This window comes from Dipodomys spectabilis, unplaced genomic scaffold (genome assembly GCF_019054845.1).
Source record: "Dipodomys spectabilis isolate Male_0828 unplaced genomic scaffold, ASM1905484v1 ptg000147l, whole genome shotgun sequence".
Lineage (NCBI taxonomy): Eukaryota > Metazoa > Chordata > Mammalia > Rodentia > Heteromyidae > Dipodomys > Dipodomys spectabilis.
In genome coordinates this window covers 19477878-19494242 of record NW_024870824.1, presented here as the reverse complement: position 1 = coordinate 19494242, position 16365 = coordinate 19477878, and the positions used below count along the sequence as shown (strand labels likewise).

The 16365-nt window shown below is 34.4% G+C and overlaps 1 protein-coding gene across 1 annotated transcript in view; it reads left to right on the top strand.

The window, feature by feature from the left end:
• The window catches only part of Adamts19 (ADAM metallopeptidase with thrombospondin type 1 motif 19), a 250921-nt gene that overhangs the window by 21549 nt on the left and 213007 nt on the right, over positions 1-16365 (top strand). The window lies entirely within an intron of this gene.

The following is a 16365-nucleotide window of genomic DNA, read 5'->3' as shown; positions in this document are numbered from 1 at the left end:
AATTCCATTGTGTATATATACCACATTTTCTTGATCCATTCATCTACTGAGGGGCATCTGGGTTGGTTCCATATCTTAGCTATGGTAAATAATGCTGCAATAAACATAGTTGTGCTGGTAGCTTTAGTGTAGTTTTGTTTGTAAACATTTGGGTAAATGCCCAAAAGTGGGATTGCTGGGTCATAGGGGAGTTCTATGTGAAGTCTTTTGAGGAACCTCCATACTGCTTTCCAAAGTGGTTGAACAAGTTTACATTCCCACCAACAATGAAGTAAGGTTCCTTTCTGTCCACATCCCCTCCAGCATATATTCTTAACTTTTTAACTGGACCTTTTAAAAAGGGTCAAACATACTTATTATAGCATTGAATGATAATATACATAGTGGAAATAAAAACAAAGTTTGAGGTGGGCACCAGTGGTTCACTCCTGTAATCCTAGCTACGCAGGAGGCTGAGATCTGAAGATCAGGGTTCAAAGCCACCCTGGAAGAAAAGTCTGTGAGACTCTTATCTCTATAAACTGCCAGAAAACCAGAAGTGGCACTGTGGCTCAAGTAGTAGAGTGCAAGTCTTGAGCTGAAGAGCTGAGGGACAGCACCAAGGCCTGGAGTTCAAGCCACATAACTGACATAAAGAACAACAACAAAACAAACAAACAAACAAACTATCCCAAAGATTGAGAAAGAACTGTACTATCGTGGGGGCAACAGTTAATGTTTGAGTACTAGAGAAAGAAGTTGCTTTAAAAAACAAGTACATTGTCCTAGACTAGACTGAATCAACAAATTTTTTTATTCTTAAAAGTCTTTAATAAATAAACATTATTTCTTAAATGCCTGTTAAATACCTGATTATCCTGTACATTTCTGAAGGATTAAAGTAGTTCCTCAAAAATAATAAATGAAACCACTTTCCATCTTGTTACGCTACTCCAATCTTCAGAAGGGTTTGTGTCTGTTTTCTTGATGATGCTTGACCTCAGAGCCTGGGTGCTGTCCCTGAGATTTTTATTCAATGCTAGTGCTCTACCACTTGAGCACAGATCCACTGCTGTCTTTTTTTGGTAATTACCTGAAGAGATTCACAGATTTTCTCACCAGGCTGGCTTCCAACTCTAATCATATTTCAGCCTTCTGAGTAGTTAGGATTATAAATGTGAGCCACTAGCATATGGTTTTAGAAGGTTATATAATGATTTTTTTTATTAGTATGCATTAGTATAAGGGAGAATCAATTGTGATATTCCACATAGTTTTAGAGCATCCAGATAAATCTCATCATCTCTATCACTTTCCCATTGTCTTCCTTCAAGCTTCCATAAGAATTTTACATTTCATTGTTCTATTTTCATAAGTGCAATAAACTACACTGACTCACTTCTGCTGATACCTATTGCCCCAAAGAGCCAATTTTACTTTCCTGTCATTCATTTTAGGGTATGTTAAATGTACCAAGGGGTTTACCTTTGTATTTGAAATATAACAGGTCTAGTGATACTTTTCTTATAGTTTTAATTCATCTCTGTGTTGAAGATTGTATCATTCAATATTATCAAGATTTATAATCCAAGCATCTAATACCTGAGGAAGACATTTATAAGCTAGAGAAACTTCAAGCAAAATGACAGAGATGAAAGACAGTGAACTGATTTCAGAGCAGAAATGGGTGTAGTAACTGAGCCATGAGGATAGATGTCATGTATTTGAGGCATGAAAAGACAAAGACATTATTAGAACCCAGTGTAGAAAATATTCACTAGTAGCATTCTGAGCCTCTTCTGAGAATTTTTACTGTCAAGTAGAGGCCTAGATTACTTCAGATCGATTAAATCAACTGTGAGTCATATATAAACAGGATTTTTAATATTCATCAATATTTTTGATGAACAATACCTTTTCCACATAGGACTTAGAACCCTTCATTTCTTATTTTGCTAGCTCTTATTTATAAACATCACTCTTAAAAATACGATACATGGACAAAATATTTTAGATGTGGTTTTGTATGTGCAGAGAGCTTTGGGTTTCAGGATTTATGCCATGCTATTTCAGTCATTTAGGTATATGATCTCCTAAGACATTCTCTAATAAATCAGCCTGAGATTATATTAAGTATGCTATTCATTATAGATTTTGCAGATAATAAGGGATGGTGTGAAGGAGAAAAGATCCAGTGTATTCTTCAAATTCTCAATTGTCATGTATTTATTTTGTAAGACCTTGTGGTTAACAAACAAGTCATGTGTGAAAGAATGTTATTGGTATGTGGTTTATTGCTAATTTTATGGGAGAAATACCATTATAATTAATTAGACATTTGTTACTGTCATTCAGAATGGAGCTAGGGGGATTATCCAAGGACCCTAACGGGCAAAAGTAAACAATTACCTCCACCACTTTTTGCTAGTATATTGCTAATTGGGAGGAAGACTGGACCTATACAAGAAATTAATCATTGTGACATTACTGAAGAGTCCGTTTTGCACACTGCTGTATTTCCTACCACTAGCTGGTTAACTTTCATAGTGTGCACTCAGTAAATATTCTTGAATATATTATATATTTATTTGACCTTTAATTGAATCCCAAAGTAAGTTGTAGCAGATTTTCCATGTCTCTGAGTACCAATGTTATGGACCTTGTAATGGTTTTCTCCATTAATCTTGTTTCCATGGTAAAAATGAGTTGCATCTACTCTCTAGGGATATGTAGGAGGTTGGCCACCTCTCTGCCAATTGTGAGGTCACTAGTAAGACCTGGCTGTGATGAGCCCTTCCTCTCACTGCAGCTGTGCAGCTTTCTCAGTAGTCTCGTTCAGTTCCACTTAACTAGGATGGAATTGCATGAGATAAGTGCCACAAGTGCTCATCACCATGGTGAATGGCTCTGACAAATCACTGAACTAACCCTTCACCCACTAACTATATGATTGAAAATGTACAAACCCATGAAATACTAGGGTGCATGGTAAGTTGGAAATGATCTCTTTCTGTTAGGAAATACTGTAGGCCGAGTAAAGTTAATAAATTTAAGCTTTCTTCTCAAGCTAACAATATGGAACATGTAAAATATTCTCATTTGCTACAAAGGAAAATCACATTGTTATGACTTATCAGAATTCTGATTGATGAAGGCATGGAAATATTTCTTTACTGTTGAATTTAACATGAGCTTGAGCACATATGTTTCATTATCTCACAGCAACACTAAAAGTTTGAACTTAAGTGATTTTAGTTAGATCAGGGCGATAGCTTCCCCAGAGTTAACTGAAGGATAGCTTATTCTTGTCTTTCTTTCAAAGCTACTTTCAAAGCTAATTCTGATTTCTGAGTAAAAATTACATCCTACCTATCTCTTAGCTATCCCCTTTCTTCATTCTCAGTCTTTGTTGTTAGTTGCAACAATGAATTGCCTCTCTTCTTCGGATTATTACAGTGCTCAGGGTTTGCTGTAAGTGCTGTATGTCTTTCCTTGACAATCTCATTTTAGATTTCCATACTTAATTTTTATGGATTGGAAACTCATCTTTCTAGAGAAACCCACATATGTCTTTATCTTAAAACCTTTCAATTATCTCCATACTCCAATCATCTACTTGATTTATCTACTTAAATGTCTCTCAGATATATCAAATCTAAGAAAAACTGCAGCTAGAATTTAGATTCTTTACATCTCCTGAGTAGCTAGGATTACAGGTGTGAACCACTGGCTCATTTCATTCTTAAGCTCTAATTTAAACATCACAACTTCTAACAATTGTTTTCCTTTTTTGGGTACACAGGTCAGAAATTCTAGAGTCATCCTTAATCATTCTGTGACCTCATGTCTAAATATCACAGCATTAATAATGTGAGTGATTGCTATCTGATTTGAGTAAGCATCCAAACAGATCGTAAGTGTGTTGACTTTGCCTTTACATCCTTAGACTAACTACCACAGTCTTGCACCTGGAACATTGGAAATTCCTTTAAAGTGGTTTCCCTCATTTAAATCTTATCATACTCCAGCTTGTTTTTAAAAAAAAAACAAGAATGATTTTCTTTAGAATTTATTTTACATTATGTTGTCCACTGTCAATTGTATCAAATTATAATTACATACAATCTAAGTGTCTTGTGATGATCTTGAGAGGTTACCTGCATGACTGAGCTCTGACAACTGCATGATTCTGTTTATGCTCTAGGTTTTGTGCCTGTTAATTCCATTATTTACAAGTAGGCTTCAGACAAGGATTTCTCTTTCCATCTCAACTTTTCTTTTAGAGGGTAACCAAAGTTACATACAGATATGACCTAAAATTTATACATTATATAATGTTGAAAGTCACTGTTTATTATAAAAATTATCACAGAAAAATTGAGGTACTCTGTCCCTACTCTGCAACTCTGAATCTACCCTCCAGGAACAATTCTCTTTCTTCTTATACTTGCCTCATATTGGTGTGTGTCATCATTACAATGCTTATTATTTATTTCTTCTCTTTAGTTATATCTTTTACTGTAATATATTATATGCACTGGGTACAAACAAGTAAAAATAATAATTTAGATGTTTAATCTTTTGTGAACATGAAATACTATACTGAATTCCTCCCTTTATATCTTCCAGAGTTATACTTGGCCTTTTCATGTGACATTTTACCATGGAGACATCACTTTTTCCTCCATTCCACTTTTCCTTTTTTCATATGACATGCTGCATATTTTACTAGCTGTCTTATCTCAAATATTATCTCTTTGGAAAAGCTGTGTTGATCCATGCTCTCATTTTCCTCTATTTTTCAGTACCTATTTGTTTTGTTAATGATACCTTGTATAATTTATAATATCTTAAGTATGTTTTTCTTTTTTAAGTATATTTTTAGGTATATTTGCATTGTTTTTTCTGTGCCATTAGTATGTAAGATCCAGGAGTGATGTTTTCATCTTTGAGTTTTCAGTGTCCTGGTTGCTGCATGCTAAGGGGTCCAATAGGCACATTTGTAATGAATATTAAATCATCATCAGGTAGATATAATGGAACATGAAAGGTTTTGGCTGGCCTTGTTTATTAACTAAGGTATGGATTTTAAAATGCATATGCTTTGTATAGTTGGCATGCATTCACATTATAATGGCCATAGACTTTCTTAATAATACAAAAATTAATATAAGCAATGAGATAAGAAAGTGAATGAATATAAAGTTTAATAGTTCTTTGTGTTATAAACAAAAATTAATTAGTAAAAAACAATAAGTTAAGAATAACAATAAAAGTTATTGGTCATTTTGGACATCATAGTGTTAAAATGGAATACTAATTTGTTATTGTATAAGCCTTTACCATCCCGTTTTACTTCTTCAAGTGGAGGCTCCCAAAACAGCTATTTATCATACTCAGAATGGAATTCATGAGGAATGAAGTTATGAAGAATCATTTTTTCTAACTGTTAAATTCATATCCATCTCAATGTCAGAAGAAAATACTACAGAAAAGACAATGGTTTATGAAACTATGTAAGAGAAATCTTAGTTTTTCATTTGCAAGAGATAAATCTGTTTCCAGTGTAAGTATCATGCGGATAAAATATGACTATGTTGAAAGGAGATAGCTGAAGAAGCCATGAAGAGGAACCCTGCAGTAAAATCTGTTACCAGTTTCCAAGAAAAGATAGATGGTATAAAAACCACAGGAAGATTTCATCAAGTTTTTTTTTTTTTTGTCGGTTGTGGGGCTTGAACTCTGGGCCTGGGCGCTGTCCCTCAGCTCTTCAGCTCAAGGCGAGCGCTCTACCACTTGAGTTACAGCGCCACTTCCGGTTTTGTGGTGGTTTATTGGAGATAGGAGTCTCATAGTCTCTCCTGCCCGGGCTGGCTTTGAACCGCGATCCTCAGATCTCAGCCTCCTGAGTAGCTAGGATTACAGGCCTGAGCCACTAGCGCCCGGCTTCATCAAGTTTTGATTGTAAATATGAATCAGTCAGTGATGTTGCTGTGAATATCCTGGGTTATCTAAAGCCATTCTCCATTGTATCACTCTGACAGCTGCATGGAGCTTGGTCTTTCTCAAACATGCTACCTCTGTTCCCATCTCAGGAACGTTGCTTCTCTCCCTGCCTACAATGCTCTCCACCTAATGCTGATGTGGCCATTCTCTTCAGTTTCTTTTCCCAAAGTCCCCTCATCAGACAGATTTTTTTCATATCACTCTCTAGTCCCTTCATAGTCCCTGGCATTTCTGTATTCATGTTAGACATCTATAGCTCTTCACCCTCTAAGCAGTTCTTGAGAGTTTTACTTCGGATGTCTATTTTTACTTTCAAGAATGTTTTTTGTAAATTTATTCACAAAATTCTGTACATCTCATAATCATCACCCAAACTTTAAATAATGCTAAGTTTAAAATTGTCTATCATATATCTTCTACATTCTTAGAATCCTGCCTTAGAAAAACAACATGCAGTGAGTGACAAAAGATGATGCGGTCAGAGTCCTTAATGTCTTCCCTCCTAAATTTCTCTTTTACTTAGCACATAGGACTTCCTCTAGCTCTTCTAAAACTAGAGTTTATCCTCTGAGGTAGTTAGTTTCAACTCCCATCTTGGTTTTTAGGTGTCTGTCAGGATACTTCAAATCTATCTTTAATCTTTTTTATAATTGCAAAACAGAACACAGAAAACTGGGTATAAATGATCATATAAGACTAAATAGTTATCAAACAAATTTAGGTGTTTGATATTAGTAAATAAATGGTACCTTGTTTCTCATTCTGGAGTGTTGGACCTTAAAGCCTTGTCCATAGTTATATCCTGAATTTGAATGTGTAAATTGATACTTGTAGGCATTTATTGAATGATTTGTAAAGCTATTCAGAAAACAGACTAGACACAAACACAAGTAAAAACAAGGGCTGTTAATTTTATTTTTAATGTAATACAAGTTCTTTTAAAAATAACTATATACTTATTTATTACTGGGGTTGGTACCTGTGCTCAAATACAGTCTTGCACACTTGCTCATTGCTGGTGCTTTTACCATTTGAGCTACACCTGAAATTTTGCTTGTAAAATAGAGATGGAATCCTGTGCACTTTTCTGTCTAGGTTAACTTTGAGCTGTGATCCTCTGGGTTTTAGCTTCATGAGTAGCTTACTATTAAAGGTCTGAACCATCACATTAGTATTTTATTTTATTATTAATTATACAAGAATTTACAATTCCATGTCAGGTTCTGAGTAGAGGTATCCTGATCAATGTCATCCTGTCCATCCTTCTTTCCCATTTTTCCCACCTTACATATCTACTCATGTTATTCTTGAGATAAACAAAATAAAATATATCATATTCAAACATGTTTATATGTGTGTACACATACGACTCCCCATAGATACATACATACCTACATATAAGACTATATGTACATGTACACATTAGCTTGAAAAGTGGAAAGAAATACATAATGCATTCTGTAAGATTTTGCATTTTGGCTTTAGAGAAACTTTTTAAATATAGTTTTTAAATGTTCCACTCTTTAAAAATTCTTGTATATGCTTGGAAAATGTTATACCAAATAAAAGGAAAAGAGAACTAAAAGAAGGGAGGAAGGAAAGACAAAGCAATTGCTACTTGGAAAGCCAGTGTGCCATTGGCAGCTATAGTTTTGAAGTCCAGTCACATGAAATAGTCAACTCAAGATAAAGTTCAGGGTCTTCAGTGCAGTGTTGTGTTTTCTGCCTTGTAAAGGCCTGGCTTTCTACTGATAACAGACTTTATATATCAAACAACTGTGAGGTTTTGCGTTTGCCATCCAAATGCAGAATATTTTTTTTAAGATGAGGATTATTTGAAATAGCAATCATATGGCAGGCTTAGGGTTTTACTATAGCCTCATGAGTCCTTGTTCATACCAAGCCAGATACTCTTCAGTTTTAATCCTGTCGTCCCCCTATATTGACTCGTAATCTAAGGACACAATAAATCATTTTGTAGTTCACTTTTCAACTACACAACTGGTGAAATTAGAAATTGTGTCTCAAGTGCAATATGTAAATTAAATGAAATGATGCATTTAAAGTGTCTTCCATATATGTGTGTTATTTTCTTATGAATATTTAATATTAAGTTGGAAAATCCAAATGACTATGTACTGTTTAAACTGGGTAACTAGAAGGCAATGAAGCCAGAACTGGAGATAGAATCTTTGAGCAGAGGTGATAGTTTGAGATTGATGTTACAAGATATAATATATGAACAAAACATGAGGAGTGGATCTTGAAAGAACCCATGCACTATAGAGAGGATTGGGAAATCACAAAGGGGATATCTAACCTCTGAGTGGCAGATGCCTAGAGCAGTTGCTGACCAAAGACAAGCTTTGGAATAAGGAACATTCACTGTGAAAGGAAACAGATAGTTGCTAGGAAAGACAAGGACAAGGGCCATGAAAACTTAAGAAGGAAAAAGAGATAATGTTCAAATGTCTTAGAAATGAGAATAAAGGAAACAAAATTGTGAATGATCTTTTTTTGTAAATTTTCTTTTTTAATGTATTTTATTGTAAAAATGCTGTACAGAGGGGTTACAGTTACATGAGTAAGGTAATTAGTACATTTCCTATCCAGCATTGTTACCTCCTTTGTTTTTCCCCTGCCATCCCTCGCCCCTCAAGTTGTGAAGTTCATTTTCAACATAGTGTCTTGTACATCTCATTGTTTCAAACTGTATCCTTATTTCAGCATTTTGTTATTTCCCTTCCCCTCCCCAAATTAGAAAAATGTATATGCAATGCAAAGCACCAAAATGAAACAATTTTACAGAGTTGAGTTTGGATTGTCAAGGGCTAAGATGGAGGTAGAATGCAGAGGAAAAGCCAACATAGAATGACAAAGTAAAAGGAAATTTTAACTTTAAAATTGAGAGGCTTAGTTGCTACTACTAACATTCACATTAATTTTAAGAACTTAAGCAAGCCATGTACTATATCTAAGTTTTTATTTTATTTTTTTAAATTTAGTAGTGTCCAGACAATTTCTAAGTTTCCTTCAATCACTGTAGTTTTATTATTCCCTTTAGAAATGTTTGGCTGTGTAAGAAAATGGAATGGTATGAATAATCTGTTTGCATGAGAGGTTTTCCTAAAGATGATATACTTGGCTAAATAAAGAAGACAATGTTAAAAAAGCTTGAGGGAATAACTGAAATTCATTCTTTTCCCCTGAGATGAAGTCACAGGTGGCATAAGCAAATGCACTTCAGAGTAATGAATTATGCTAACTTGGTTTTCAAAAGAAAATATGTTTGTTAAAATCAACAACTGTTCTGTACCAGGCCTGAGAAATGAAGGTATGAGTATAAGTACATACTAAACCCTTCCCCTCCCTTCCACTTCTAATCAGAGAAACATGAGACAATAATAATAGTAGACTCAGTGTAATACATACAGAATGCTGTAGAATTAGAAAGGGAAGACAATAGTTACTTTGGAAATAGGAGGAAGTTTGCCTCATTTTGAAAACTGGTAATTCTACACAGACTCAATGACATTTTGGAAAAAAATAACACATAGAATAACCAAGTTGTAACTATGTAATTACAAGTTATTCAGAAATAGAGCATTAAATAGTGTTTATTTACCATTTATCCTTAGTATTTATATGAAGTCTGAGGAAAAAAATAAAATTGGAGGATAGGCAACAGTTTGTTTCATAGCTTTACTCTTCAGATGTCATTATTAATAGTTTTAGTTTATCCTCTTGACATACAGGGAAAGGACCAAAGTTTATGTCAGAAACAGTGTTTAATATAGCAAGAAAATAGGATAGGTACAGTGTCCAGATGCAATCAGAAATCATCTCCAGTTTCTGACTCATATTAGGATTATTTTACTTGATTAAAAATAGAACAAATATGGCATAATTTATGATAAGCCCTGTATTATGATTACATTTTTTATATTGAAATTTTCTAGAATAGAATTTATTTGTGTATACATTTACAGAAATAGGTTAAAGACAAATACGAATCTATTTCATGTAGAAGAAAATATAGTGTTGTTAACTCTTATGTGTTCCCATCATCTTCCATAAATGGAGTAGTAATTATACGATTACATTTTAAATTAAAATGCTTTCTTTACTTACTGAGATATATACCATAACATTACATACAAGAAAGTGAATGAGAAAATAAAACCAAATTTAAATAGAAAGTCAAATTAGGTGGAGCTTCAGATATTTCTCTAATGCTTTTTAGTAGCCTGGGTAGATACTAGATCCTTTCAGCAACTTCTGCTACCATAAATGAAACATGTATATCAGGGCATGATACACTTGATCTTGGGAAAATTGATTGGGTTATTCCAATACATTCCAGATACTAACACTAGCTTTTCTTTTCTTTTCTTTTCTCTATTCCTTCCTTCCTTCCTTCCTTCCTTCCTTCCTTCCTTCCTTCCTTCCTTCCTTCCTTCCTTCCTTCCTGTCTTTCCTGTTTTTCTTTCTCTATCTTTCTTTCTTTTTTTCTTTCTCTCTCTATCTCTCTATCTTTCTTATTTTCTTTCTTTCTTTCCTTTTTAATTTTTTTGGTCATGGGGCTTGAACTCAGGGCCTGGGCATTGTCCCTGAATACTTTTACTCGGGGCTAGTGCTCTAATGCTCTACGACTTGAGCCATGACTCCACTTCCAGCTTTTTTTGGAGTTAAGAGTCTACTGGGCTTTCCTGGCCAGCTGGCTTTGAACCATGATCCTCAGATTTTTGGCCTCAGTAGCTAGGATGACAGGCATGAACCACCTGCACCTTGCTCAAAAATTCAAATCCTGTTACCCTCAAAACCTTTTGCATATTGTAGAGTTATAATTGTGTCTCGCTTTTCCTTGTTCTTTAGTGACATATTCTTACATTATTATATTGTCTTAATTCACAACAATTATACATATTCATGATATTCAAATGTCTATTTACATATGTCAGACCAAAATCAAACCAACTAACATAATGACTCACATATTTGCCAATTTTAAAATATTTAAAATTTATTCTCTTTATGATTTTCACAATGCGTTGCTGTCACAATATCATGCAATACAGTTTTTGAATTTATGCCTCTGCTCCACTTAAATCTTTTATTCTGTGGCCAATGCCCTGTAAACCTCCACATGCCCTTTTCCAGTGGAATGTTTTTATGACTTCATACTTTCTTTAAAAAAAGAATCCACAACTACCCTTCCACTGATGGATAATTATATGGGCTGTATGTCTTAGTAATTGTGAACATTAATTCAATGAATATAGAATTGCAGAGATCGGTTGACACACTAACTTTAGTTTGTCTACTTGTAAGTGGAATCAATGAAGCATTTTTGGGGGGGAAATATGTCGGTAATGGGGTTTTGAACTCGAGGGCTCTCACTTGGCTGTGGGATTGTGTGTATATCTATGAATGTGTATGTTTATGTGTGCCAGTCCTGGGCTTGAACTCAGGATCTGGGCACCACCCCTAAGCTACTTTGTTCAAGGTTAATGCTCTACCAAATTTCTGGCTTTTTGGTGGTTCATTGGAGATCAGACTTTCATGGTTTTTCATCCGTAGGCTGCTTTCAAACTCTGATCATCAACTCAGCCTCCTGAATAGCTAGGATTACAAGGCATGAGCCACTGGCACCCAGATTACTTGGCTGCTTTGCTCACGGCTGATTTTCTACCACTTGAGCTACACCGTAGTTGAAAAGTAGTAAAGCAGCACTGGGAATGAACAATACCTCACAATTTCCTGCTCCATTTGATGTTTTACTCATGCCTTCATTCTGTGTATGCTCATCTCTTTGATGGCCCCAAATAAATGTTGGTTTGAGCAAATGGAACATTTATACTTTGATTGAAACAATAGTGTTTAAACATTACTGCTCCTTGGCCAAATCAAACAATGTGATTAGAAGTTGGTGACAGTGTTAAACAGTTGCAATAATACTGATATAAACGATAGTCCTAAAAACACACAGACATAAAATTAGAGAAAAATGATATATACAAACTAGTCCGGAAATGCTGGTAGTTTATTTTCACATAAACAATGCTAAATTGCAAACACTGAATTTCTTACTGTAAAAATCAAAGAAGAAATGACAACAGAGCAGATGCCACCAGATGAGAAAATGTACAGGCTAACTAAATAAAGGAGGAAAAACAGTTAATTTTGTTGCCATAGATGTATACATATACATACATATGCATACCTCAAATATACCAAAATGGTTAAAAATTATTTTGGAAACTTTCTGAAGACCAATAATGGACTAAAATAGTTCGTATTTCTTGTGGATAATACATTGTGCCAGACTAATTCATATCACATTTGCTTTGCTTCTAAATTGTACCAATGGAAATTCTGCCTAATGGTGGGTTGTTGTACCCAGGGGCTCTTGTGCAAGAAGGTGATTATAGGTTTATATTCATTTTTTTTTTGGGTCCGGTCGTGGGGCCTGAACTCTGGACCTGGGCACTGTCCCTCAGCTCTTCTGTTCAAGGCTAGCACTCTACCACTTGAGCCACAGTGCCACTTCCGGCTTCTTTTTTTTTGCTTATGTGGTGCTGAGGAATCGAATCCAGGGCCTCAGGCAAGCAAGGCAAGCACTCTACCACTGAGCCACCTTCCCAGCCCAGGTTTGTATTCTTTCATGGGTTGTAAAATCATAATGCAAATAAAACAACCTATTTTTGTTAATGAACAAACACAGAAGCTCTAAAAAGTTTCTATAATTCTGTTTTAACCAGAATGAATGTCTTGAATGATACAAACCAAAGATGGTACTTAAATTCCATAGAAAAGTGTTCTAACCAAACTACATTGGGATATTTGGTACAAAATATGCTTCAAAGTGAACTAGGTTTATCCAGTGTACATATTGAATGAATGGATCACCATTTATAATGATACTACATTTATCCTTTACAAAATGATGTTCATGTCTAAAAATAATACAGGCACTATACTAGATAAATTAATTTTTTCTGTATATATTTTTATTGTAAAAATACTGTACAGAGGGGTTACAGTTACATGAGTAAGGTAGTAAGGTAATGAGTATATGTCCTAGACATATACTAGTTATTGCAAATAAGGGAAACCCTGGGACCTATATTTCTTTGGTCCTGGCTTAATTCACTTAATATAATTTTTTCCAAGTCTTTCCATTTCCTAACAAATGGGGCAATGTCATTCTTTCTGATGGAGACATAGAATTCCATTGTGTATATATACCACATTTTCTTGACCCATTCATCTACTGAGGGAGCATCTGGGTTGGTTCCATATTTTAGCTATGGTGAATAATGCTGCAATAAACATAGATGTGCTGGTAGTTTTAGTATGGCTTTGTTTGTGATCGTTTGGGTAAATGCCCTAAAGTGGGATCGCTGGGTCCTAGGGGCGCTCTATGTGGAGTCTTTTGAAGAACCTCCATACTGCTTTCCAACGTGGTTGAACAAATTTAAATTCCCATCAACAATGTAGTAGGGTTCCCTTTTGGCTGCATCCCCTCCAGCATCTTAAAAGATTTCTTGATTATAGCCATTCTAACTGGAGTGAGGTGGAATCTCAATGTTGTCTTGATTCGCATTTCTTTTATGGCTAGTGAAGTTGAGCATTTCTTTATGTTTCTATTGGCCATTCTTATTTCCTCTTCAGAGAAGTTTCTCTTTAAGTCGTTAGCCCACGTATTTATTGGGCAGTTGTTTCTTTGAGGATTTGTTGTTGGGGGATTTAATTTTTTGAGTTCCAGGTATATTTTAGATATGAGACCCTTGTCTGTTGTATGGCTACTGAAGATCTCCCAATCTGTGGGCTTTCTGTTGATCTTGCTTGCTATGTCCTTTGCCATGGAGAAGCTCTGCAATTTCATGCGATTCCATTTTTCCAACCTTTCTTTGATTTGTTGTGTTTCTGGGTCTCTATTAAGAAAATTTTGTCCTTTGCTAAGGAGCCTTAGAGTTTCTCGTATTCCTTCATGTAATTTTTTCAGGGTGTCTGCTTTTAAAAGGCAAAAGATTTATACCATCAAGAGAAACCAGAGTGTGGGGGTGTCTGCTTTTATTTTGAGGTCTTTGAGTCATTGGAGTTGATTCTGTTCCATGATGATATAGACATCCGATTCTTAAAAAAAGAAAAAAAAAAGATAACGGCAAAACATTTAGTTTAAGAAATAGTGTTCTAATGGGAAACTAGGATTATTTATCTGATTTTTTTTATTCTGTCAGATTTTCAGTTTATTCATAAATGCCTGGGTTTCTGTTTATTATTATTAAAGTAAAAATTATAGTAATCCTTTATTTAGTGATTATCCAGTACTAATCCCATAATGAAAGCATGGCATATGTGTTTAAAATGTATTTTTCAAACAACTCTAAGAAGAGAGTTACTTTGACTTTCCCATAGTTCTATTACTAACAAAGTTATGAACTTAAATAATCTGTCTGCAATATGTTGTCATAGTCATTACACTTCTTATGATAGCATGAAATTAAATTTTATAAGGTTTATTGTTATAAATCTACCTATCTACATATCTCTCTAACCTGTTCAAAGATTTTGTTGTATCATTAATTTATGGTACAGTGTCTGCCTGAGGCAGTATAAATAAAATTCACAATTCAATCATCAGCCACAGAGTTCTTCAATGATGAGTGAATTCAAAACTCACACTTATTATATTGGAATAACATTTCAGTATTTTCGGTTTAGACCAAGGGTATACAATGAGATTCTACCTACTGGCAATTTGCATGGAGATGTACAATATGTACTTGTGTGTGTGTGTGTGTGTGTGTGTGTGTGTGTGTGTGTGTGTGTGTGTTATGAGATTTTGATCTTAGGGCTTCATACTTGCTAGACACCACCCTCTTTTGGCTTTATATATTTTTCAGGTGAAATCTCATGTTTTGGCTAGCCTGGACAATGTTCCTCTTATACCTCATATGTGACTGGGACCACTGATGCATGCCACCACACTCTGCTTATTTATTGAGATGGAGAGGCATCATACTGACTTTTCCAAGGCTGGCCTCAAATGATGGTCCTAATCTGTGTCTTCATGGTAGCTAAAATAGCAGTAGAGTACTTGGCTTTACATCTATCTCTTTAATGATTAGTATTTAATACTTTTAGGTTTAATGATCTCTGGTGTTTCATTAAATTAAGACAACAGGATTTCTTTCTATATCTCATATAATTACTATAAAATTGAAAGTAGTTTTAGTTTTAAGAGAAGTAAAATCTAAATTTTAAAAACTCATTGGAAATTATATAGTAATTACATAAAATATTCACATATATGCACACACATATATATTATATAGTATTGTAAAGTCATCAGGGTTGATATTTTTTATTATAGTTCGCCTTAAGAATCTTCTTAGTATGGATGTAGAAGAAAGAAGAAGAACGAAAAAGGAAGAGGAAAGGAGAGGAGGGGAGAAAAGAAGTGAGGGGAGGGAGGAAGAGAGAGTGCAGTTGTGAGATACAGGGAGGAGAGGAGGAGAAAGGGAGAGGTGGTACAGTTGGTTTTTCTAATTATTCCAGAATTTTATATATGATTTGAAGATTAATTAAGTAAAGCTGATTTGGATTTTTAGCTTTACTGGAGGTATCTTGAACTGTCAGTCTGGTATGGAGTGAAGTGAGGTGACAATCACCTGGTCTTTCTGTATAGAAGATGTAGTGGATTCTAATAATGAAAATAGATACAAATTTGAAGTCACTAATTGGAGAAATCAAGAGAAAAGAGATAAATTAGGAATTATTCACTTATTGAACATATGCATTTGTGAACTAATTTGTAATCAGGGAGTCATGCACTAGCTGCAAGGAAAAACCAAAACGAAATCATGAATATTCCATGGCTAACAAAATATATGTTATCATGAAAAATAATCTCTTCTGTACATCTAAGAAAAGCATGCATTTATTTCAAAGTCAAGTAAATATTAAATTTTACATAATTACAGTTTGAAGAAATTACTATATCTGGAGAAATATCATTGTGCTACTTATATGTGCATCCAAATAGAATGAACATTAGTTTTACATTGTTAATGTGAAACAGAATTAAGACTGTTGATAGTAGCAGGTTAGGTTTGAGTAACTATATATATATGTAAATATATATATATATATATATACACACATATTTGAAATAATATTTTTTCAAAATGCTGGCTCAAGAGCTATTATGAAATATATACTATTTATATAGTAATCTTGAACAGTTACATAATCAAAATTAAAAGATTAATTCATACCATGTTCTTCCAAGTGGAGTATTTTCCAAGTCCCAGTGTAATTTATCTACCAAAAAAATAACTAGGTTTAGCTTCAGTATATTACAAGAACATCTAC